This window comes from Aulonocara stuartgranti (genome assembly GCF_965226115.1).
Source record: "Aulonocara stuartgranti genome assembly, chromosome: 23".
Lineage (NCBI taxonomy): Eukaryota > Metazoa > Chordata > Actinopteri > Cichliformes > Cichlidae > Aulonocara > Aulonocara stuartgranti.
In genome coordinates, this window is record NC_138958.1 from 36,517,782 (window position 1) to 36,543,940 (window position 26,159).

The 26,159-nt window shown below is 39.2% G+C and overlaps 1 long non-coding RNA gene across 1 annotated transcript in view; it reads right to left on the bottom strand.

The window, feature by feature from the left end:
- Window positions 1-21,784, bottom strand: part of LOC309701121 — a 79,618-nt gene extending 57,834 nt beyond the window's left edge. The window contains exon 1 of the long non-coding RNA XR_014274882.1: window positions 21,740-21,784. This is a non-coding gene — a long non-coding RNA (uncharacterized lncRNA). The remainder of the gene's footprint in view (window positions 1-21,739) is intronic.
- Between the last annotated feature and the right edge of the window lie 4,375 nt (window positions 21,785-26,159).

Below are 26,159 nucleotides of genomic sequence, written 5' to 3' on the forward strand. Positions count from 1 at the left end.
GGATTACACTGCGGTACTTTCCTGTTTCATATTGTCGCGGGTCAGGACTGTTTCGGTTTTGTTTGACAGCTACGTTCTTTTGTTCCAGGCGGCAGCGTTACGGTTGCCATGGTTACAGGGCGACGCTCTCTCTCTCTGCGACTGTGTGTTTCTTGGGTGAGAGAGCGCCTTTTCGTTGTTGTTGTGCTAAGCTAACAGGCAGAATGCTACAAGAATGTAGCATCATGGGCAGTGTAGTCCGTGTTGCAGGGAGAATGGACTGCCATACACGTTATGGGTCTGTGAGCGCGAGGAGGGAGAAAAAGGGGAGTGGAAAGGTACGAGTTGTCATCGAGGAAAAACGGGAGCTGGAAGCATGTAAATATAATAATAACCACTTCAGCCAAGAAGAGAGCCTGACGAGCCCAGTTGTAAGTAAGCTATTAAGACTCGACTGTACACCGTGTTCGTGTTTTCCTCCGAAAACAATAAGTTCCGTTGGAGCAGCCTTTCAACGCCTCTCTCTATCTCTCGCAAGAAAGTTGACCCACAAAACAAAGTAAAGCTATTTTTCGGCTACGAGCTGACAGGGACCCCGCCGTATTAGTCAGAGGTCCCTTTACTACAGTTCGGAGTCGCGAACTTTCAGTAATAGTAATAAATCACACAGCAATAGTACATTCACGTTGTTGTAAAAAGCATGATAATATATTAAGTAATCCAAAGTATTCAGAATACGTTACTGTCATTGAGTAACGTAACGGAATACGTTACAGAATACATTTTGGGGCATGTATTCTGTATTCTGTAATGGAATACATTTTAAAAGTAACCTTCCCAACACTGTATATATGTATATATATATATGTATGTATATATATATATAATATAAACGCAACACCTTTGTTACTGCTCCCATTCCCCATGGGATGGACGTAGAGACCTAAAATTCATTCCAGATACACAATATAACCATCCCTCCCAAACAGTGGTCACAAATCAGTCCAAATGTGTGGTAGTGGGCACATCTGCTATATTGAGATAATCCATCCCACCTCACAGGTGTGCCACATCAGGATGCTGATCTGACATCATGAGTAGTGCACAGGTGTACCTCAGACTGCCCACAACAAAAGGCCACCCTGGAATGTGCAGTTTTGTCTCACAGCAAAATGCCACAGATGCCACAAGCAATGAGGGAGCGTGCAATTGGCATGCTGACAGCAGGAATGTCAACCAGATCTGTCGCCCGTGCATTGAATGTTCATTTCTCAACCATAAGCCGTCTCCACAGGCGTTTCAGAGAATATGGCAGCACATCCAAACGGCCTCACAACCGCAGACCTCGTGTAACCACACCAGCCCAGGACCTCCACATCCAGCAGGTTCACCTCCAAGATCATCTGAGACCAGCCACCCAGACAGCTGCTGGAACAACTGGTTTGCACAACCAAACAATTTCTGCACAAACTGTCAGAAACCGTCTCAGGGACGCTCAACTGCATGCCCGTCGTCCTCATTGGGGTCTTGACCTGACTCCAGCTCGTCGCCGTAACAGACTTGTGTGGGCAAATGCTCACATTCGATGGCGTCTGGCACATTGGAGAGGTGTGCGCTTCACGGATGAATCATGGTTCACATTGTTCAGGGCAGATGGCAGCTGAGAATGTCCCAGTTCTTGCATGGCCAGCATACTCACCGAACATGTCACCCATTGAGCATGTTCGGGATGTGCTTGACCGGCGTATACGACAGCGTCTACCAGTTCCCATGAATATCCAACAACCTCGCACAGCCATTGAAGTGGAGTGGACCAACATTCCACAGGCCACAATTGACAATCTGATAGACTCCATGCGACGATGTGTTGCACTGCATGAGGCAAATGGTGGTCACACCAGATACTGACCGGTTCTGGGTCCCCAGACCCCCAATAGCGCAAAAAACTGCACATCCCAGGGTGGACTTTTGTTGTGGGCAGTCTGAGGTACACCTGTGCACTACTCATGATGTCAGATCAGCATCCTGATGTGGCACACCTGTGAGGTGGGATGGATTATCTCAATATAGCAGATGTGCCCACTACCACACATTTTGACTGATTTGTGACCACTGTTTGGGAGGGATGGTTATATTGTGTATCTGGAATGAATTTTAGGTCTCTACGTCCATCCCATGGGGAATGGGAGCAAAAACAAAAGTGTTGCGTTTATATTTTTGTTGAGTGTATATATATATATATATATATATATGTATATGTGTATATATGTATATATATATATGTATATATGTATATGTGTATATATGTATATATATATATGTATATATGTATATATATATATATATATATATATATATATATATATATATATATATATATATGTATATGTGTGTGTGTATATATGTATATGTGTGTGTATATATATATATATATATATATATATATATATATATATATATATATATATGTGTGTGTGTGTGTGTGTGTGTGTGTGTGTGTGTGTGTGTGTGTATGTATATATACAATGTGCTTTGCAGCTTTGGCATACAATGTTTTTGTTCAAGGATTATCATGGGGAGACCTTCCGGATGAAAGCTTTGCTGATATTCGTTATTGTGTTGTTAGCAATGTATAATCAAACCTTTTCGCACGCGCAATTTACATATCATAATTGGATACTATTTTACTCTGTGCCTCCCTTAAATAGGACAATTCAAATCACAGTTACTGACTCAGAAAACAACTCAAAATCACTCCTTTTTTAATTTACTTGAATATTTCCAGTTTGTGAGACTCAGCGATTAGTTCACTACATTTTCATGTCAACGTTAGTAAGTTATTTTTTAAATTTACAGTTTTGGTATGCAAAACGTATGATGAGCTGAGAAGATATAAAACCAATGGACTGAACAGATTGAATTAAATGATATAAAAGGTTTTTTTTTGTTATCTTTCTTTTGTATAGTTTTTTTTTTTAATGTGTAAATTTGCTGTGATTTCGCTCTGTAATTTTGTTCCTCTACAGAATTTGCAAGCATTATGATGGGTGTCACTTTGAGCTGTAACTCTCTCTTCTGAATTTTTACAAACGAGCCATTTTCATACACTGGATACAGACCTGCAGAAATTACTGACTTTCAATCAAAGCTGAAATATGATAATTCCGAAGTTTTTAAAAGTTATATTTAAACCGCCCATCAGGAGCAAAGCGGTTAAAAAGTAACATTAAACAAGCAGCCAAGTCAAAACTGAAACTTAAAGCTGATTCACAAGGAATCACAAGGAATCATGGCAGGGCAGCGCGTTCCTCTAATGGAGATGACAGCCAATTTGTGTGTTTCCTCATCTAGCTGTGCCACCATTCGTGGCGACAGTATTCTTTTGCTGCCTGCTGACAGTGGCAGCAGCATGGGCAATTAACATGACCCCATATGGAGGTTAGGTCCATCTTATTGTAGGTTCTATTGTCATACGAACTTTGAGGCCATTAGGGCACCACATTTAGAGGAACCAGAGTTATGTTTTACAATAAGTTGATTGAGTTCATTTATAACATAATAGTATACTGTTCAAGAGTCTGGAGGACATCGTAGTTAATTTTAACTGCTAATTGAAGCTTGGCAAACCTTCCTTTTGATGACTTAAGTTATGACAATTGCATCATCAAAAATACCATCCACACATCGGGAGCACCACCCATCACGCATTTAAGCAACACTTCTGCCCACCAGCGATCTGTAAAAAAAAAAAAAAAACATTAGTAAAATACAGTACAGTGTACCAATTTAAGATGATTTCCATTTTCCATTTTTTAAGGATTTTTCCCTCATATTTTGTAAGCACACATCAAACTGTTTACGGAAGCCTTCAATGGAAAAAAAACAAACAAACAAACAAGAAACATTGTTTGTTTAAACACTTTTAAAAAATTTTTAATTTCCTGCAAAGCCACAGGTTGTCAAGACATCGTTAGCCTTGGCTATATGCAAATAAACAGCATATTCTTGTCCCTTACAAATAAACAACTAAATAAATACATTTCCTATATGGACAAGGAATACTGGGCTACATGTACAAATGCTCTTCTACCATGAATACCTATGCTATAAAGTTCCAAGTATTTGGTTTTTGTGCTGTTGTTAATGCCAGAGGAGGTTGCAGTTACTTGTGCACTGCACTTCGGCACTCCTTGACCCCACTCTGCACTCTACGGGTCTGAATGTTGTGGTTCCTAAACATGACCCCTTTGCAATAAAGCCACTTACAGTTAGGATATCTAGGAGAGAAGAAATGTCATGAACTGACTTGGTGCAACCTTTATAACACATTCAGCTAGATCTTTAGAATATCCCATGCTTTCTTAAAGCCAGTTTATATGTCTAGGTTCATGATTTATACACCTGTGGCAACGGGACTGAAAACACCTGTAATGCTATTTCCTTTAGAGTGTAGACCAACAAGGCAGAAACACCGACCTTTTATTATCCTAAAATTGTTTTGTCTTCTGTAGATTACTCCTATAGATCTACAACAATGCATCATTTTTCAAATTAAACCCATTAAATAAACTTGTTTATGTGTATTTTTATTCAAAGTTATAGCTCAAAGCACTTTTTTAAAGGCTAAAGTTTTAAGTGCAACATTTTTGTATTGAAATACAACAAAATAGGATTTTTTTAATATCTAGTGGCGATGTCCATGTAATATACATCAATAAACAGACTGTACTTGAGAAAATAAAGTGTACTTTCTACTTTAGGCTGAGGAGCTGACACTGAATCCAACAGTCTGTGGTGTCAGAGGTGAATCCAATGTTTGCTCAATCATCCGGCTGATTTTGTTTCTTCATTTGTTGAACCACGAAAAAAATTGTAGTTAGTGGCAAGTCGTTTAAGGGTCATTTCATACGTGGAAAAATAGCACATGGGCTCATCTCCGACCATTGTCAACCTCTTATTATGGATGTTTGGATCTAGATTTAGCTACAGTAAACTCTTCTTGACCAAATTCTGGTAATTCCCCACACTTTGAGTGCAAAAAGACTGGTCCCTGCTCTCCAAAGCAAGATGTGTGCACTTACAAATCTGTGAATGTGCATGTGGTTGCACACTAACGCCTCCACTCATTGTCAAGGGATTAAGACCACTAAACTAATTCAGTAGAGTAATAAAGGCTTTCTGTAAACTCCAGATTAATTGGGATTAAGCACTTAAACATTTTAGGTCTTGTTGAGGCTGAAAAGAAGGTGAGAGAAAACACTTTTCACTCCAGTACAGCTCATTCAGCCCTAAGGGAGAAAGCATTCACAAACTGTGTGATGTCTGACATTTAAGAATAAAGGATGACTGAAGGAGCCCCAAAGCATTAGCCACCTGTGTGTCTGTTAATACCCTCTTGTATGTGCTCGTAAGGGTATTTGCACACCTCTGTTTCAGATTTTTGAGACCTCCTTTTTTCCCTGTCATTCCCTGGAAGAAGTGAACTTATTATCACAGAACCAAAGTCAGGACAGAGAGTGTGTAAAATTGGACCGTGGTGCTGCTCTCCACCAACACCTTGGAAAGTGTAGCGTGAAATGAAAAATAGGGGAGGGATGTACAACGGCACAGCCAGGGTATTTGTGGGGGTATAAAAGGGGTGTGTTTGTTTTCAAATACTTGCAACTTATCTGCCCAATTTCTTTTTGACAGCGAGTGCCGTTCTGCTCTGCTGCACTGTATTTGAGCCTACAAGCACTATTAGCTCTTGTAGCTCAGACTCTTCAAAGCTTCAACACTGAGCTGCAACTTTAATTGCTTTCTCATAGCAGACTATTAGTTATGAAGTGCATTATTGAAGCATTGCATAAGAATTAAAGATAATGAAATATGTTCTATGTAGCTGCCATTTTTACATTGGAAATTTACCATATTTGTAATTCCTCAACAAAAAGAATTACTATTATTGACACCTGCAGACAGTAAGTGAAGGGAAGGCAGTGTTTGCAGAGACCTTGTGCAAGCTAGCAGCAGGCAAAGGCATACAAGTTCTGTCAACAACTGGGAGGTCTGGGTATGTTCTGTAAACCTGAGTATCACAATGATTACAACGCATTTTACTATGAAGTGCTGCACATCTAATGTGACTTCTGCTTTTTATAACAGGAAGCAAGACACAGTTTTTGCTGGCTAGAATATCTGTAACTTGCTATGCTACAGAGATGTGGATGTGGTTAATAAATGTATTAAGTAATTTGAAAATGGCTTGCTGAGTTAATGGATCAACTTGTAGAAATTAGACATTCACTCTAGATAGCATAACGCTGCATGCTAGCTACCTTGTCGTTCATCACTTTTAGCAGACCGATAGAGTCCAACAGTGAAAATCAGAAAATCCTTCCACAAATTAAATTGCCTGTTGATACTGACTGTTGTTTTGCACTGAAACTACAGGCCTGTTAGCTTGCATGAGCTTTATTAGACAATTTCTTATGGCAATTATTATCTTATGGGAATTTCCTTGGTTACTGTAAAAGAATGCAAATGAACAGTCTGTTTTGTAAAAGTCTCTGGGTTTAAAACTTTTGCTCATATGACACATTTTCCAAAGAACAGGACATATCAGGTCAAGCTAAAAACAAGAATCCTTACTTTCTGACATGATTACGTTTTAGAGATGGTGAGGAGACACATTCGACACACTGGGCTGCAGCTTGTCACAGCTGGACTTTTATTAAACCCACAGAAACTGGATTTTTTTTGTTCTCTTCTTGGCCCGATGAAACCACTTAACAAACTCTTCAAGTTCCGCTAGTCTTGCAAGACTGTGCTCAAACACCGCTCTTTGACTCTAGAGCCAATTAAGGGCCATTTACTTTCATGACACATACTTGGATCATGGATAGAGAAGCAGCAAGGGAGCAAAAACTTGCAGGGCAGGTAGAGATCTCTGTAGACTTTGTTAGGGTACATTACGTTACATAATGAGAATGAATAAACAGATTATTTTATGGGCAAGTGTTAATCAGGCAAAATTAACCTTGTGAACCCGAAGCGTTGATTCACACTTGTTATTTTTAGCCTGCACAGTCACTGCAAGCCCCAGCCTGGCTATGATTACTTTCAGTGCAAGTCAGGCTTTGAGGAAGTGCCATCACCTGGGTTTGGTCATTATGGCTCTTAGCGTTTGCATGCACTTAATAAAGTTGATAGTCTGCATGTATGGTAAAAGTTTATTTAGCTTATTTTGTTTGAATGTGGAATTCTCTAAAGTAGCATCTACTCAGCGAGTTCATGTTTCAGAAAGCATGTCAGGTCCATAGATAAAAGTGGTCGGTCTAGACTCTATCATTTGCTTAGCAGCAAAAGCACACAGCTTAGAAAATATCCAGTAACAAAGAAGTTTTATATTTGCCATTAACCAAAGTGTTTTCATTAAGCATTCATGTGGTTGCCAGAAGTACTATTGAAAAGGTGGCAGTGAGAGCTTTGTGTAGAAGACAGCTGCTGGATGAATTGCTTCGCCTCAGCTCTTTGTAAATTGATTAGAATCTTGCTCTGGTATATTGTGAGGCATGTTGATCTTACAACCTTAATGCTAGAGGTGTACTGAACTCATGTGTTTGAGTACCAAGGTAATGCTGGGTGCATGTGTGATAATACCTGCTTATAGAAGATCAAACAGATGTGTACAAAGTGCTGAAGAACTGACCATACACCAATTAGTCCTGATTTCCTTATTAACTGTGGAAAGGTTGGCACATTTCTTCTCTCATTACACTAATGCATGGAAACAGATTTACCATGGTTTCTTTTTAAAGAAGGGATCACTGGTTTTGTGAATCTACTCACATCAAACAGCAAAAAGCCTCAAGCCCTTGTAGATAACTTTTTTGATAAAGAAAAGCCTCTGAGAATACATGACAAGATGCAAACATTAAGTTTTGTACCACATTTGTACTGGTCCATAAACACAACAAAAATACAATAAAAGTGGCTTTGCTTACTGGAGGTGCACACACCTTCAATCTTCTAAAATTACAAGACACATTGCATGCACAGTACATTGAGTTTTGCCTCTTTCCCTTTGCTCTGCACTTTCATATTGAATACAAACTGAAATGTCTATTCAAAGTCGGTGTATTGCAGCTTTTCGCATCTGTTAGGACACATTTCTTCAAACCTTCTGGCCTTTTCTCAAAAACTTTAAACACAACAAAACAGTTTTACACAAACTATAGTCACAAAACAACCGACTCTTTTGGCAAAACCAAACTATCTCATCAAAACATTTTTATCTCCGCTCCAAGCAAAACAGTGTTCTCAGACCATAAACACAGACAGCAAAAGAATTACTAAAAACCACAAAAACTGTTGTACATCTTGTTTCTCTACATCTGATTTCCACATAGGAAGAAGAAAAAAAATATACTTAAACTTTGTGTTTTATATTATTGCATTTAAAAAATATACATATATATTTTTATATCGTAGACAACAATTGTTCTTCTTGTTATCTTTCACCTTCTCTTACATGTGGTTGTCCTTCTCAGATTAGTGGTGTAAACTCAAGGCTTAACTCGAGGTGTCCATATACATGATGAAATAGAGGGAAAATTTAGGTGCCTGGCACTGCTCTGTCAGATCTGGGACAACTTTCCAGGTGAGATCGGTCAAGGGTCTGGTCAGGTTGGGGGGGGGGGTTATGATGTATTTTTGTGCTTTTTTGCCTTTATTTGACAGTTTAGCAGTGAAGCTAAACAGCTTCCAACAATTTTAACTGAAATAATGACACTTTTTAAACCTTAATTAAATTCAGTTGTTAGTATTTAAACCTTCTCTGACCACATAATGCAGTCCAGGTTCTAGACATCCTAAAAGGAAAACTACATAACCCCTCAACAGTAATAAAAAGACATCATAAGGAGCCCTTAGTAAAAGATTGTAATAATACTGTACTGCCATTTAATCTAATTCCAGGTAAGGTCACTTAGCCTATGTGCAAAATTTTTTTTTAGCTGTGATAAACAACATCATTTTACAGCCCTGGTGATGGCTAAACATCTGTCTTTTTTGTTCAGTAATTTAACCTTGGAAATTAGGATTTCATTGTTGAACAGTAGGGTGATCATCTCAGTTTGAGTTGCATGTCTGTACTGCAGTGATTGTAACCATTTAGAAAATTTAATAAGGTTCTTCATCTTATATTTTTCCATGTAATTGTCAGACTATACATCAAACTAAAACTCAACAGATTACAATGGAACAGGTTCCACCTTTCTTTTAGAGAAATGTTATGTCTACCAAGTACATCCAGAAAGACTGACCAAATTCAGCACTATGTATTGAATGTTTTAATGCAGTTGTTCAATCAGTGGTGTTTAGTTTACTTTATCTAAGTTAGTATGGCCCTCTGCTTTTGATGTTTGTTGATTTCCCTTCTTAGGGTTAAGCAGTAAAAACTGGGCAAAGGTCCCAGTAAGAAAGGAACCTGGGTCCCCTGGTGGACTAATTAGTGACTCATGCCACTGCTACCCATCCAACTACCTAATATGGACTTTTTAGGTGTCTTTGCAAGGACTGTTGCCTTGGACTGGGCGATATTACTATAGCACGCACAATAGAGAGACCCAGCAGGGATCTGACAAAAATACACTGGATTAGCTTGCATTGTGTTAGTATATGAATGGCTCTGGAAGCCGTGAGACAACAGTTGTCTATTCTGGGACAGTACAGTAGAATTTCTGTGAAGCTCATGTCCTAAGCTTAGAGTGTCATACAAATGCACATACCGTTTTTCACTTGCAGTAAGGTTGTCAGATTCTTTCTATACGTTTAATACTTGCTTTTTGGGTTTTAACACACCACCCTCAGCCTCATGCCCACCACTGAGGCACATGTTGAAATCCAAAGTGTGACAGCCCTGTCATGTCCTGTTTTAATCACTGTTCAGGGAAAGGCTTTAGCAGACAGCAAGAGATTGTCAAATCACTTGAGTTTGTTAAATATAGTGAAGCCCAAGAGGCCCCTTCTAGGTAGATCATTACTCGTGTTTGCTCGGAAAATTTTGTAATGTCATGACTGATCCTCAGGACCATTTCCAATTATATTTATGGATGATGAGAGTGGGGCCACTTGTACAACAACGGGCCCTCGCTCATATTCCCCAACGCTAAAGATAAACATGGTGAAAATGCGCACTCTAGCATGTTACCTATTCATCACTCGCCTTAGGGACTGCCGAATGATAACAACATAAAACTGACAAGAGGAAATGACAAATAAAAAATGTTAGGTTTTTTTTTTTTACCTTCACATTTCAGCCTTTATGTTTGGCATCAGCGTGTGTAATTTTATTCCCCTGCAGTGTACGTGCAGTCCAGAAATGACCCGCAGGAAGACAAACACACAAAAAAAGCAAAACCAAAAAATAAATAAAGAGGACAACACTGAAACACACAGTGAAGCACTGGTCCCAAATGCACAAAAATTGCTCTCTTCCAGCCTCATGATTTGCTTGATTATCCACGCCGCTCACCTCCGAGTGACACAACGCAATATGAGAAATGATGAATACAGCAGCTCGTCAACTGTAACGGTCGTTTTGGGGGGGATAAAAAGACAAACAAATAAAAAGAAAATCCTCACATAGGAACTGCTCTTTGAAGGGGTATTATTGAAAATGCCTCTCTGGGCTTTATTCCGACTCTTTGTCAGCCTTCACAGTCTGATCTCAAGGGTTTTGGTATCAAATCCTGGACATGACAAGTGGTGACTATTTATAGTGCAAGGAGTGTTGAATAATAGCTTATTTGATCACTCGTTCTAAGCGGCTTGACAATTTGGTGATCCTGTTTCTTGTCTGTATTTATTTTTAAGGGAAAATCATGTTTGAAGCTACTGTTTAGTGACAATCATCAGAAAGCCACAATGCAGGAAGTTGGCAGACTTTTCTTTTTTTGTGTTCTTCCTTGCTTCAGTCCTTTTGAGCCTCTTATAACACATTAGTTCTGCTTTCCTTAGCTAAATTAAGCATTCGGCCGATTAAGGCCTCACTAATCGTTTAATGGGGAGGGGAATGTGAACATGCCCAAGTACAGACCTTCTCTGGCACCGCTTTACTGGCTTCTATGTAAACATGACTCTGGGGTCAAGTCATAGCTTGTGTGTCCTTTAGTGACAAGGAGGATGTGTATGTGTATAAATGCAGGACTTTCCAGGAGTCTTTGCCTGTCTTTCTTTCATTTCTTCCTCATACACCTGCCTCTCTTCTTTTCCCCTCTTTTTCTTCTATGATATTATCCCTTCCCATTTAAGGAGTGTCAACCATATGGCCTGCAGGCCAGAAGTGGCCAACCACAGGGTCCAATTCAGCTCAATGGATGGCTTTGCAAAGTATGAACATTGCTGAAAAGTGATCATTAACATTTCTTAGTATTACAGAGGAGTGAAAATGACCAATGAGTTAAAGATATTTCAGAATCTTGATAGGTTGGATGGATCATTGGATAGGTCCTTCAAATAATAAGCAATTTTGGCCCTTATTAGACCTACTGTAAGATGTAAATTGTAAATGGGCAGCGAAATTTAACGTTTTCAGAATGTGCTTGAACCTTTTTATTAAAAATGAATACGTTTTTTAAATTCAGAAATATTAAGATATTATTTTTTATAGTAATATGATGTGGTGGTTTTACAGCTCTGGCTCGAAGTCAAATTGGATTATTAATCAATGTGAGTTTGACACCCTTGCTATATTGTGCCACATTCTTTTATTATTTTATGTTATTTCCTTCCATCACAGCGGTTCACATTTTAATGAATTACCCACAATCCTGGCAAATCAGCTGTTCACAGTTCCAGCCCTCTTTAATACATCCAAGTGGTAAGTCTCATTGAAGGTGTACCATTTAAGCTGTTGCACACATGCAAGCCACTTGGCAACCCATGTCAACCCCAACTCCTCATTTTTATGCTCTTTCTGTCTCGGCTTCAATTTCATATCTGTTGTTGTTATTGTCTACTCTGTTCTTCATATGACTTTTAGCTCCTCCTCCCTTGCTACCTTGGGATTTTTATGTTGCTTTGATCTGCATGCATTTGCTGCAGACCTACAAGCCACTTTGCAGCCCACCTACACCAAATTAGAGATGCAGCCTAAATCAGTTGGTTGCTCAGATACTGCTCTACACAGATGACAGGGAAATAAAGAACCTACTATTTTAAGCTGCTTCATTCAATTACTGTGCCTCTGAAATCACTGTCATATCTGTCATTGGTGCCTGTTTGGTGTGAGAGTCTTGTTATGGTCCCTGTCTTTCCAGGTTTAAATGTGCAGCACAGAAAGTTTATGTAGGAAATTGTAAGTACCCATGTATGGTGTACTCCAAATATAAATTACTGCAGTGGGAAGTCATCTTTTTGGCTATAGTCGTGCTGAGTGAAGCACAGATAAGAAACTGTATGGGTGCAACACCCTCCCAACTCCCCATCTATCGCTCTCAAAAACACAAACCAGTAGTCTCAGGAAGGGTTTTATCAGAGTCAGCACGGAGCAGGTTGACAGTGAAGAACGAACCTAGTTCACCAGTTTCAAAAAGAGGATTTCCTCTGTGGCAGTGCATCTCAGACTTATAGATATGGTTCCCTAAATAGTTCATAGTGGTAATATATTTTAATGAGCATATGGGCCAGAATGAGAAATTAAATTCTCATTGCGGTCACAGGCTGTGGAAAGTTTCAGAATAACTCTGTGTTAGTTAGTTTTGAATAATAAGGGGAAATACAAGTTACTCTGGTGTTTCATTTGGCCAAGATCCAGCGAATTAAACTTAATCTTTAACATTTCCTGTACAGTAGCAGAATAAAAAACATGATTATATAATGACTGATGAATATTTCCTTCAGTCAGTAGCTGTAATGAGATGATTAACCTAGCTGTCGTGTGGGCAGTGGGACCACAAATAAAAGATTAATAAACATTTCTTTTGTAGCGGTAAAATGTGTTCACTTCCTCATTTACATGCACTTGCCAGCAACGCAACTTTATTGCAACCCCTTGCAAAGTACTGACTTAATTTTCCATGGCACAGATTCAACAAGGTGTTAAAAACATTCCTCAGAGATTTTTGCCCATGTTCACAGGGTAGTATCACAGAGAAGCTACACATTTGTATGCTTCACATCCAACTCCCCATTCCAAAAAAATGACAAAGTGGTCATATGAGATGGATATAGTCACACAAATTGTGTGTAATTGGTACTAAAGGGCCCAACGTGTGCCACATTATTACATCACCACAACCTGCAGCCTGAACCATTGATATAAGGCAGAATGGAGCCATTCTTTCATGCTTTTTACACCCAATTCTAAATTCTATGTCACAGCAGAAACTGAGACTCACCAGACGAGGCAACGTTTTCACAGAATTGTAACCTCAGTTTACTGTTCTTAGCTGCCTGGTGTGGTCTTCTGCTGCCCGTCTGCTTCAAGGTTTGACATGTTGTGCGGACAGAGGACCACTAGAAATGGTCCTGGGGATCAGTCATGACATTATAAAATTTCCTGAGGACAGAGGCTCTTCTGCATATCTAGGTTGTACTAAGTGATTATTTGAGTCACAGTCGCTTTCTTATCAGCTTAAAAGAGTCTGGCCATTCTCCTCTGGCCTCCTCAACAAAGCATTTTTGCCCAGAGAACTGCTGGATGTTTTCTCTTTTTAGGACGATTCTCTTTGAATTTCCTGTATAAACATCTCAGGGTTCAAAGTAGATCAACAATTTCTGTGTCATGGTCCTGAGTCTTCTGACTCAGTGTTTATGGTTTTTGAGTATTTATATTCTTTGTTTCTGTTTATTTCTGGTTATACTTTATTGATTTCAAGATCTTCGGTTTTGCACTGTGCCTCCTGCGAGTCCCATGTGTCATGTCAAGTCAGTAATGCTTCCTTGTCTACATTCGTGTGTCTCCCCAGTCAGTCGTGTCTCCATGTCACAGTTTGCCACTGTCTCTGTGCTCCATGTGTGCTCTGTTTTCCCTGTCAGCTGTATCCCCTTGTCAAATCCGCATCTGTCTTTTGCTTCCTGTTTTACTTTGACAGTCTGTGTTATATGTCAGTGTATTCTGCTTTATTTCCTTTGTCTCATTATGTGAGATTAGCCCCAGATGTGCTTCCTTCCTGTTTTCCAGTCCCTCCTTACTCCCTGGTGTATTTAAGCCCTGTGTTTTCCTCTGTCTGTTGTCGTGTCGACCCTCGCAATTCTGTGTGTGCCCCCCCCATGTTTCCAGCCATTTCCTAGTTACTGTTCCTGGTTTTTTTTCTGGTTGGCGTTTTCCAGGTTCTAGTTTAGTTTTGTATTTGAAGTGAGTTAGTTACAGCCAAAGTAAAGCTTCCTCTTTTAGCTCGCCCTTTTGTTTATGAGTCCTGCGTTTGGGTCCTACATCCTGCCTGCCACACAGCTTAACCTTGACATTCTGAAGTATTCAGACCAGCACATTTGACATCAACAGCCAAATGTTCCCATTTAGCACCAACAAATGGTCCTCATTTATGATGCTTGGTGTTAACTTCAGCAGGTTGTCTTAATGATGTATAAACCCAATGAGTTGCTGCCATTTGTTAGATACTGTTCAACTGTTTGTTAACACAAATATTGAAGCAGTCAATCAAAGTGACAAAAGGTGGATTTGACCTTTCACTTGTTAAAAATGCAAACCAACATAATTAGTAAAGATATGTACTACAAAAAAAACAACAACAACAAAATGACCAGATAATTCCAGTCACACATATGATATTGTTAGTAAATATCCATAACCTGCTCATCAGATCGAAGTCTCACATAAAAGTCATAAGAACAGAGTATAAGAGTACTTAATCAAAGAGATGGACTTGGTTACAGATAAAGAAAGTGGCCTTTTTAATGCCATTATCAAGATAACAGGACAGTTATTCTGTTATTTTCTAATAACAAAGCTTGTTTGCCTGTGATCATGAGTAAGTCTAACCTGTTATCTTGTGATAGCAGAGCTCATGTTCTTCTGACAAGTCAGTTATTTTATCACCAAACAAACAATAAAGAAACAAAACAACAATTCTCTGCTGTTTATCAAAGATTGGAGTGCCATGCTAGTAGGTTGGGAAGCACAGGCCAACCAGCCTTCTCCTCTCAATAAGAGACAAGTTCTCACGAAAACATGTTTTGTTATATTTCTGGGAAGTGTACAGAAGAGCTGTCACTATCCCATTCATGCTGCACATTTCTGTTCTTCTCCAGTGTTTCTTCCTGATCATGGATCATGCAGAAATAAGGCTGTGATAGATTATGACTCATGCATGAGGATGAGGACGGTTCATCATTAATTCACTTTAATAAAGATGCGAGGACGCGTGATAGTTTTACCAAGCAACTTGGTTTTCCTTCTTGACTTTCATAAACAAAAATATTTTTGAACAGCTTTTCTTCCAGCAGCAAACTACCATCACTGAAACAGAGCCTCTCCCTGCTGCCCTCCAATGTTTTCATTGTACCAAAAGATGCACAGCAGGCAGCAGTGGTTCCTTTGAATCTATTTTCCTGTTATTCATATTTATGTTAATAGGAATTTTAAACAAAACTTAAACCAAACCCTGAAATTCATGATATAGCTTACACATTGTATGCCAAAAGTCTTTTGACCTCAAAATGTCAACTTAAGGTGTAGCCATTATTGATTAACCTGTTACTCTATACTTCAGTCAAGGTTTTTTGCGGGGCTCAATTAACTTTCTTTATGACAATTATATAAGACACTGTCATTTAGGGTAAAGACTACCCAACTTTTCAATATATAATATAAATATATTGAAATATATTGAAATAATAAATATGTATTTATAAATAATATAAAACTTTTCAATATTTCAATAAGTTTCATTTATAGAGCTCCAAACCACAACAATATGTCTCGAGGCATAATATATTGTAACGTAAAGATCCTACAATAGTGATTTTTCAGTGATTGTAATGAAACTGTTTTTAATCATGACTAAAAAAATTGACTTTGTATATTGGTAACTGCTTAAAATGAAGTCCATTCACAGCCGTTCTCAGTTTACCTGCTTTGTAAAACAGGTTAACTGAGAAAAAAGGTTAATCTGAAATAGACAGAAAACAAAATAGTGTAAAAAAATAGGTGGAGAGAATAAATATAAAGCTTCTCTCTTGTAAAAATATACAGTATAGCTGCATATTTTACAGCTGTACAAATATGGAGATTAATTTTTCTCTCCCAAACTCAAAATGCCATTTTTCACCTGCTTGTTCAATATTCCTAAAACAAATTGGGAGGGATGCAATTGCACATCTGTGACTTCTAAACTGCCGTCCAGTCTTCCTTCTACTTTTACTCTTAACATTATCTCTTTCTCTGTGTTGAGGGAAAAAAAAAGGGAAAAAATGACAGCCCTATTATACTAAGACACTGCTGCCAACTGTTCGGGAGACACCGGATGGAACAACGGGGCGCATTATCCATAATTAATAGCCCCCTGGTTGTTTTAAGCACCCGGCCTATGCATTTTTTAAAGAAATATCCAGTGAATATGTTATGTATAGGACTTGTAAAAAGATTGGACAAAAGGAATCAACATCCCAGAAACTGATGTGAACTTTGCTTGCCAGCGTCAGCACACAACTGCCTCCCAGAGTGCTCAGTTGCTGGGGGACTAACTTGGCCACCGCACTTGAATATGCAGTTCAAAGGCTTTCAAGAGACGTTTTTTGACATCATTACATGCCAGAGACATTTAGCAGGGAAACATAAGCAATTTTTTTACAGGGGGATTTATTCAGCTGTGCTATCTTGCTGCCTTTTCTGATAGGAAGTAGCTTGTCAGGGATGTCTCATACACAGGACATACAATTTGCTCTTGCAAATCTCTTTTATGATAACGATAATATATGATGATAAATGTGGAAAGACGCTGTAACTGCTTGCATCAGGCTGGCATTACTAAGCTGTGAAACAAGAAGGGAGAAAGTGATTAAAATTTAATTAAGGCTTTTTATATCAGCAATGGGTGAAATTAATGTAACCCACATAAAAAGGTTGTTGGTGACAAGTCAAGGAACTCTGCTTTTACCCTTTTGCTTTAGTGCTTTAGTATGTTTATTTATAGCTTTGGTGATACAGCCCACAACTTTACTATTTTGAGGAGTGTCACTGTTCGGAGCATTTTCAGCTATCCTAGCAGCACGGTTAAAACAAAAAAACATAATATCTATGGGATCAAAAAAAGGAAGGCAAAGCAAGAGACTAGTTAACCTTACTATCAATAGCTAAGACCTCAGTCATATATTCCACAGCTGGTCCAAACTGTCATGACAGATGGCCGCCCCTCCCTAAGCCTGGTTCTGCTGGAGGTTTCTTCATGTTAAAAGGGAGTTTTTCCTCCTCACTGTTGTCAAAGTGCTTGCTCATAGGGGTCATGTGATTTTTGGGCATGTCTCTGCTTTCTTTGTATTATGGTAGAGCCTTTACCTTATATTTGAGGCAGTGTTGTTGTGATTTGGTGCAATACAAATAAAGTTGAATTAAATAAAATAGGTTCCTGGCAGTTGTTGTATCAAATAAGTTACAAAGAGAGTGTTGGACTGAAAAACTTCTGATTGCTTTTGTTGCTAGTAGATCAAGACTGCTCTTTCATGCAAACTGAAAGAGCAGATCTCTTGTTTGGGATAAAGACCCCCCCCCCCGAAAACTGTGGCACAAATATTACATAGACCAGCGGTCCCCAACCCCCAGGCCACGGGGGGTCATTTGAGTCATTAGGTACCGGGCCGCGAGAGTGAGACTCGGGTGTGAAATGTATGGTTTTCAGGGTTTTTATTGGTTTTTAGCGTTATTTTGTTATCGTTTTTTTACGTTAACTCGGTTTTCCTGGGTCTTTTCACGTGTGTTATGAATAAATCTTCTTTTTTTCAGTACCGGTACTAGTTTTATTTTGCTGTATTTATCCGTGACACCTTAAAAGCTGGTCCGTGAAAATATTGTCGGGCACAAACCGGTCCGTGGCGCAAAAAAGGCTGGGGACCACTGACATAGACTACAATCTCATTGTGAAATGACGATACAAAATTCATCCACATTCAGCATTTAAACAGCAGCTGGTAAGCGTAGTGCACTTCAATGGTGGAACTTTGCATGTGATCCTCACCGGGAAGTTCCTACCCTGAGGCGCCACCAGCCCCCTTCATCTTCTTGACTTTTGTTTTGCAGGGGCTTTATGGTGTGAGCGCAGCATCAGCACATTCTGAAGCACTCAGCGCTGTCCCTCCAGCGCACGATCAAATCTGTTTTGATGCTGCCAGCTTGTCATTTAATGCCTCAATGAGGTGCGCACGGCGACACACAGACATCATTTTGGAGAGGGACTGCGGGTAAAAAAAAGAATTGCTGTGAGAAAATAAGCGCCTGCAGCAAAAAACACAGCAGGAGTTCAGTTGATGGGTAGATGCCTTAAGCGCTGACAGCTTTCAAGAGACAATGATTGCCTTGTTGGCTTTCTTTTACATTCCAGGACCAAAGTAGCTGCTTTTGTAGTCACTGCAACATTACAATGTATAATACATACTCTGACACACTCTGTGCTTCTGTGATGTACTGCAGTAAAGCTTTTTGGAAGATTCTCCCTACCACTTTTATCCCAGATGTGTGGATAATTGGATTTGTTAAAAATAAAGGAATTATTAAAAGACCATCTTCTTTGTTGTTTTTTTGCCCTCCTCTCATATTTCAGGTTTTGTGTTGCCCATGCTGAGTCAATAACTTCCCCTCATTTGTAGGAAACTGAAAGGACAAACACAGAATCCCTTGGGTTACACAATCCCGGAACACACACCGGCTTACTTGAATGCTTGAACACACGTGCATGGAGCAAAGTACACACACTGAGTTTTGGCTAACAACAATGCCCCCTCTTCTTTCATTAGACTCGTGCACAGGTGCAGAGCATGCTTCTTGCTGATGAAAAATAATTTATCAAAGTCTGCGGTGCCATTGCGGCAACCTTTTTTTCTCCAAATATCACCTTCACAGGGAGCTCCTTGTTCACGCAGTATTGTTCTAAGGCAACAGAGCCCAGAAACTGCCTGAAGCGACTAAATGAGGTTCCTATTATGAACGTTATGATTAAGCGCCCCCATGTGCGGTAACGAATCTCCTGCCCATCTTGCCCAACCTTTAATCTGCATTATCTGTCCCAGAAAAGGGCAAAACCACTCTTCTCACTTATCAAAACCTTTTCTTTTTTCCTTCTTTTTGGTAATTGATCATGATTTCACACATGGTTCAAAACTTGCGTTTCCCTTAGTAGCACAGGTGGTACTGTGGTTTCCAACACATTAAATGTAGCCTGAGCCTAGAAAGCACACTTTGACTGTGTCTCAATTACTTTTGTTCACTTTCATGTGGTATGCTATGTAACACTACTGTGTAGCGCTTGAATTTTAACAGGGTAGTGTTACTTCAAATTGAACACAATAAGCCATGTAGTTTGAAATGTTATAATCTACATATTTCCTAAAGTTTTGAAAGTTCTGCAGTTTTCCTCATCAAGTGCACTACCATGGTCGTTGTTCATGTTGACTGCGCTGCTCAAAATATTAAAGGTACTCTTTGAAAGAGTTCCTTTAATACTCCCCCACTGAGACGAGCTTATGGGGGGGGGGGGGAATCATGCTGGATATCTATACTGATATGGATTGGGTAATGTGTTCAGAAAGAAAGGACATCACACATCGTTTGAAAGAAATGAAAATCATCAGCCTACAGACTGAATTCAAAGACACATGGAAATAAAAGTGAAAAAAAAAAAAAAACATGTGGCAGGCTAGTCCAGTTTGCCAGAATTTCATTGCAGCAAATCGAAATTTACTTGTAAAATCAGTTTTTTTTCTCTTTGTCAGTTTAACAGTTTCTGTATTTCCTGTCACTATTCCCTGTCTGTTTTCTTGCCTGGTCCTTCCTGACCTTGTACTTTCTCCTCACGTTCCCATCTTTCCTCTCTCCCTCTTTGGACTGACAATCATACACAATTAGATTGTATTCAGTTAGAAAAAAAATTACATTAATATGAAAAAAAATACTATTAAGATCACCAACAAAAAGTCCTCTCTCAGTGTACTTTCAACCAAAAGGCAAATAACCAAACTACATGAACATCTAATAAAAGATATAAATATTGAAACACTGATCCAACATTATTCTTGATTCACGGATCATTTGATTTTACACTTTTACCTGAATGTGGCTCCTTTTTTTGAAAAAACTTCCTTATATCCATTATGAACCTGGCTGTCTCTCTGTACACAAACACACACACACACACACACGCACACACACACACACAACAGGAGTTATAAGGTTAATGGGCATCCAGTCAGTTAGCTAGTTAGTATCCATTTCAAACAGGACAGTGGTAACAACAGTAGGCTAGGGACAATTTTAAGTTTTAGATTTTAAATAGGCTGTATACATTTCAATGCGAGCAACAGGACGGTCAAATGTCGCTGATTTTACTACAGAACAGGATGGATTGTAGAGTAGCAAACATCAGCGGAAAACATGTTTTCAACACTGCAGGTTACCTGGGTGTAATGCTTTCATGGTCTGAATCCTACCTAACTATATAAAGAGTAACTGAAGGTTAAGTGTAGCTAATATGTCCTGTTTTAAGCCAGGCACTCACACCTCCGCTCCGCTGAGCCACCATCGCTCTAGCAGCAACGGCGCTAGAGCCAGAGTAGGGGAGAGGCGAGCTGGAACAAACCATTATGGGAGGGGGGAGGGGGGGAGAGGGTTATCTATACTTTTGTTGTTAAAATGTTACATCTCAACCAAGTACTGTATGATTTTTATATTTTTAGTAGTGTGTCACACAAACAGTAAATATTTCAAAGTAAAAAATCTTTGGGGGTGCTTTTCCAAAAATGGGCTACAATTGCCCCTGCTGCACGGCGATGGGCATGAGCACAGGGCCCACAAGAGGATGTCGGGTCCTCAGACCACCCTGATAAAGTCTGTTTCTGATTATTGGGTCAAATAAATTCATACCAGTGACCTGCTGGAAGTCATTTAGTTCTGGCAGTGTGCATCCTGCACCTCCTCGCACAAAGAAACAGATACAGTTCCTGCTTATGGGTTTAGGACCTGTAACAGCCCTCTCCAGCTCTCCTAGAGTAACTGCCTTTCTCCTTGAATCTCCTTCATGCACAGAAAACCTCTTGACCATTATGAGTACAAAATCCAAGAACTTAAATTCATATGGAAACACATGGTTTGAGACAGAATTTCATCTTCAGATGAAATACATACAACTAAACTGATTCTGGCAAATGAGCTAAATTCTGCCCAGTTATTTCAAAAGGGAATCTGAAACATGTGTTCACGTTATAGCCTCATGTGGACCAGCAGATTGATGAGCATGTGCTACTTGTTAATAGCACTATTGTTAGGAGCAGAGATGGGCAGTAATGCATTACTTGTAATCCGATTACTTTTTTTCATTTAGCGAGTAAAGTAAGGGATTACTATTGCAAAAACGGTAATTAGATTACCATTACTTTCCCATAGGAACGCTGCGTTACTGCGGTACTAAAACTGTGATTTTTTTTTGCGAGAATGTCTCATGACAGTGACGTAAGCGAGTGCGACGTTCGTGACAACAGATCAACAATGGATCATATATCGAGTGTGGGAGAGAGTGTGAGCGTGCAGTGTTTAAAGCGTGGAAGTACTGACCTTATTTTGAGTTTGATTCCATAAAAAGTGACAAAAACATTAGCGTCCGTTGTGTGTGGGCAGAAAACTTCTTTTTACAGCAAAACCCCCCCTAAACTTCCAAGCAAGCACCGAGTGTGCTACCACATAATGGGAAATTCACAGAGAAACTCGCGGATTCTTCAAATGACCGCTGCGGCACACCTGCACCAGGGCAAACCTCCGCCTGCCCCACTCCTGCTTTACAGGTGAAAATAGAGCAACAGGACCACTGAGTCTTTGATTTTATTTATTTTCTGCTGTGTTTTACTTGCATCTATTTGAAAGAGTGAGTTTAAACACAAAAAAATATTTTATTTTATGTGCTGGAATGTGCAGAAAATAGGTTTAAATGTTAAACAAATTTCTTCCATTTGATCCCAAATTTTGTGCTAAAAACAACACTTTAGTGACACTTTTAGACGTGCACCGTGCTGTACAAATACAATTTGTCAATTCATAACTTCTTTTTTAGGATTAGGAAAATACCATGGTGTTGGTTACAATATTCCCCTTCACAGTGCTTTCTTATTTTTTTTTCAGACACTGAAGAATGTCTATTGATGTCTAAGGTACAATTATCAAATCTGAAAAAAACATCCTCCAGTGTGTAAAATATGATGCCTGAGGTTGCTGACCAAGCATCAGTATTGTGATGAGCTGGGAGTGAGAATGTGCTGCTTTTGCAGGACCAGTGTATAAATGGCCCAGCAGACACATCTGGGCCTAATCTGGGCTCCTTACACTTTATTCATGGCACTGATAGATGCTGTGTGGGCTAGACGCCTGACAAAAATCATGAGGTGGGTATAACTGCAGATATGCCAGGATATTAATACAGAGTTCAGTTCAGTTTTCATGTGTTGCTGTCTGGTCGTCCTTTTTTGCCACAGAGACAGAAAAAACATGGGTGCAGATAGAGCCATATGGTGACTTGACTAACTCATGGCTATCATATCTTTGTTGTTCAGATCTCAATATAGTTGCATTCACAGTACTTCAGCATCTATCTAGTGCTACAGAAAAGGATTGAGCATCAATGGAGTAACTTTTTTGAAATAGCAGGTCATTTCAATTTCAAGATTTCAAAGAGCTCAACCAATGTGACACAAACTGTTTCTGTGTATTGTGCAAACCAGTCTGTCTGCTAGCTCAAGTCCAGTGAGTTTATTTTCCAGGGAAGGAAGGCAGTGCTAATATGTTATAATTGTATTCTCAGAGATGGAGAATGTAGAAAAGAGAGGCCAGGAGAGGAAGATGAGACATTCTTTTCAAAGGTAAGGACTCCTCAGAAAATATGTTATAAATCAGAAATTTAAAGCTCACATGTAATGTCCTAATTCATAACCTCAACCAAAGAGGTTATGTTTTTTGTAGTGAATTGTCTGTAGACATGGTAGCTCAAAACGTTTTGAATGAATTCTGATAAAACAATCCATTAAAAAGTACCTTACATCAACCAAGTTCTTCAAGGCAAGTAAAGTACTGGATTAAGATTTCAAATATTATGTCAGATTTGACCTCTGACTTTCAGATCAATGTATCAACCTTGAAGGAGTGGTCAAAGTGATAATAATGCTATATAGATCTATTTCAAACTATGTCTCATACTTATTGAAAACATATAGGCATATATGGAGTGACATATGGGGGTACATGTTAATATTATTATATGCAAAATTATTTCAGGTTTATTAAATTGGGTTGCAACAGAGCAAATAACAAAAGCGTGCACACTGCATTTGTTTTTTACTGCACTACAAACCTAAAGTATGCTTAAAAAGACCCCCCAAAAAAGCATAGAAAAACAATACATAGTAAATAATACCAACCAATCATACATTGCATATTCTGAAATATTTCTGCAAACATTTCTGAAATAAATCCATGTTATTCAAAGTTTACACTGGTAGTTAGTTTTGTTGCGCAACTGTTCACAATGATGAACACTGTGGCAGTGGTGACTGATGATTATGATGTGCTTGGTGTGTGCTAGGTTAGGTCCTGGATAGCAGCAGAGATGATATAAGAGAGAGAGAAATGGATGGATCGAAGAAATTGCAGCAGCAAAAGTAGTAGAACAAGTATAACTACCAGGAGAAAAGGCTTTGGATGACTTTCTATCCTACTGACTTTTGAAATGGAAGTTAGTTTCAATGATGTCGCCAAAATAATTGGAAATATAAGTGAATAGGTATGTTTCAGAATGGCTGCTGAGTATCAGGACTTGCTTTTTGAAGAAATAATCAATTTGAATTTAAACTGATAATGTTCTTTAGTAATCCTTTGCCGAATTCCATCTTTATCCTAGCTAAGGGTTTGGAAAGCAGCCATAACAGGCCTATGAATTGTAGGATCTAGTTGGCTAAATCCATAAAGAATAGGAAACCAACCACAGCACAGGTAGAGGTATGCTGATCACAGCCTGTCTACAGAGATGACCTTCTGGAGCTTACAACAGGCCTCACAGAAAACTGCAGACGTAGGCCACCAATGGCCTAATATGATATGCCAGCAACGCAGTTAAATCTATCGCGAACCTCAACTGAGCACTCGCGTCACTGCAGCAACTGGAAAAATCCCAAAGATTTCTATTTAGGATTCATGCCTCTTCCTTGTACTGTCTCTGTGTTGTGCTGTAGTTGTTACACACAGAGCTGGTTTGGGCACTCGGAGAAAATAGAAATCCTTCTGTTTTTAAAGCTAATGTGCGTCTTTCTCCAAGAGCCAAAAAGCAAGGCATTCAGTCCACCAGCTGCTGCGATTAAACAAGACTCTGGCTATAATGAGCAGCTCCATGTGATGCTAAGCAATTTTATACACAAGAGGCGGGATGCTACTGACAAAAACAGGCAAATCCCTTTCCCTGGAGTGATCAATTGGGTGCAGATCTGGCAGTTTAGACAGCTGTGGCATTTGTTTGATATGGTTTTCATGTTCATCAAGCTAGATAGTGACCATGCACGCCCTGTGGATGACAGCACTGTCATCTTGCCAGAAAGCACTTGAAACTGGGAGGGCTGTAGAAGAACATATTATAGATAGAAGCCGATCATTATTCAGCGGCTGCCCTCTGAGGGGTTGAGTGGACTGAGAGAGAGCCGGAAAAATGCACTTCACCTGCTTTCATGAATCATATCTGTAAGTTAGTGAGGTGTGTCCTCTTTGTTTTGTGCTGTAGCAGTATACTGTATGTGTGACTCAGCACCATATGAGATAAGCCACCGAGGTAGCGAGACATCTTTAAAGTCAGACGTAGGAACGAATGCTGATAGAAAGGCCCTCCATATGCTGGTAATGGACAAAAAAGGAAATAAAGGACTGTTAAATGGATGATTCATATTGTAACATTTAACTGAAAAAAATCTCCCAGTGTGGTGCTGTTATCTACTTTGAGTCCCCAAGGCTTAGCACACTGTGATTAAGAAGCCTCTTAAATCTGGTCCCCGACAAACTACAAATGCTTTCACCGAAGTAAAATACGGCTTTGAGTCGTTCCCTAAATGGGGTCGTTGCGGGAGCAAAGAGAAAAAAAAATTCTCTGTTTCAGATTATGTTATAACGTCCCTCACACTAATGGATTTGGTCTCCACCGCTTTTGTTTATTGCGTCACACACACACTGAAGAGATAGGACTCGAAGAAATGAGCCGACAAATTCTGGACAGAAAATAAAAATGTATCGGCCGAGGCTTGTTGAGGTTTATTTTCCTCCTCTTGGAGCATGAATTCAAGTACAACCCAAAAGAAAAGAGACGGTATGGGGTTTTGGGGGGGAGACTTTTTTAAAGCAGACCCTTTTTAAACACCGTGACATTGCTCAGACGAATGGGGCAGGTCGATGTACTTCAACTTCATCTCAACTCAAAATATAAATTTTAGTTTGATTAATAATTTGTAGTAAACGTAATTCTCTTAGAAACACATGGATGCAGAGCATCTCCTCTGATGCTGTTAACTCCGAGGCAGGCTGATAATTAAGGAGGAAAAAGAAGAAAGAAAATATATAAATATATAACCTTTTTGTTTTCAGTTCACTACAAGACCAGATGTGCCTTCATGCTGAAATATAAATTTATATATGTACACTATATTGGCAGAAGCATTCACTTATCTATCCAATTCAATGAACTCAGATGTTCCAATCATTCCAATCGACTTGAGCACCTGTCCAACAAATCCAGTTGTGAAATTTCCTCGTTACTAATTATTCCACAGTCAATTTCCATGGATGAGTAGCTGCATCAAAGCCATAAATCATCAAATGCGACGCATCTCTGGTATTACTTGGCCTGTCCACACAATTTAAAAACTGGTACATAGTTTGAAGTCTGCACGTTCTAAACATCTAAAAACAGACACTTGGTGAGGATGTGTCTTACATCATCTTAAAAATGTCATGT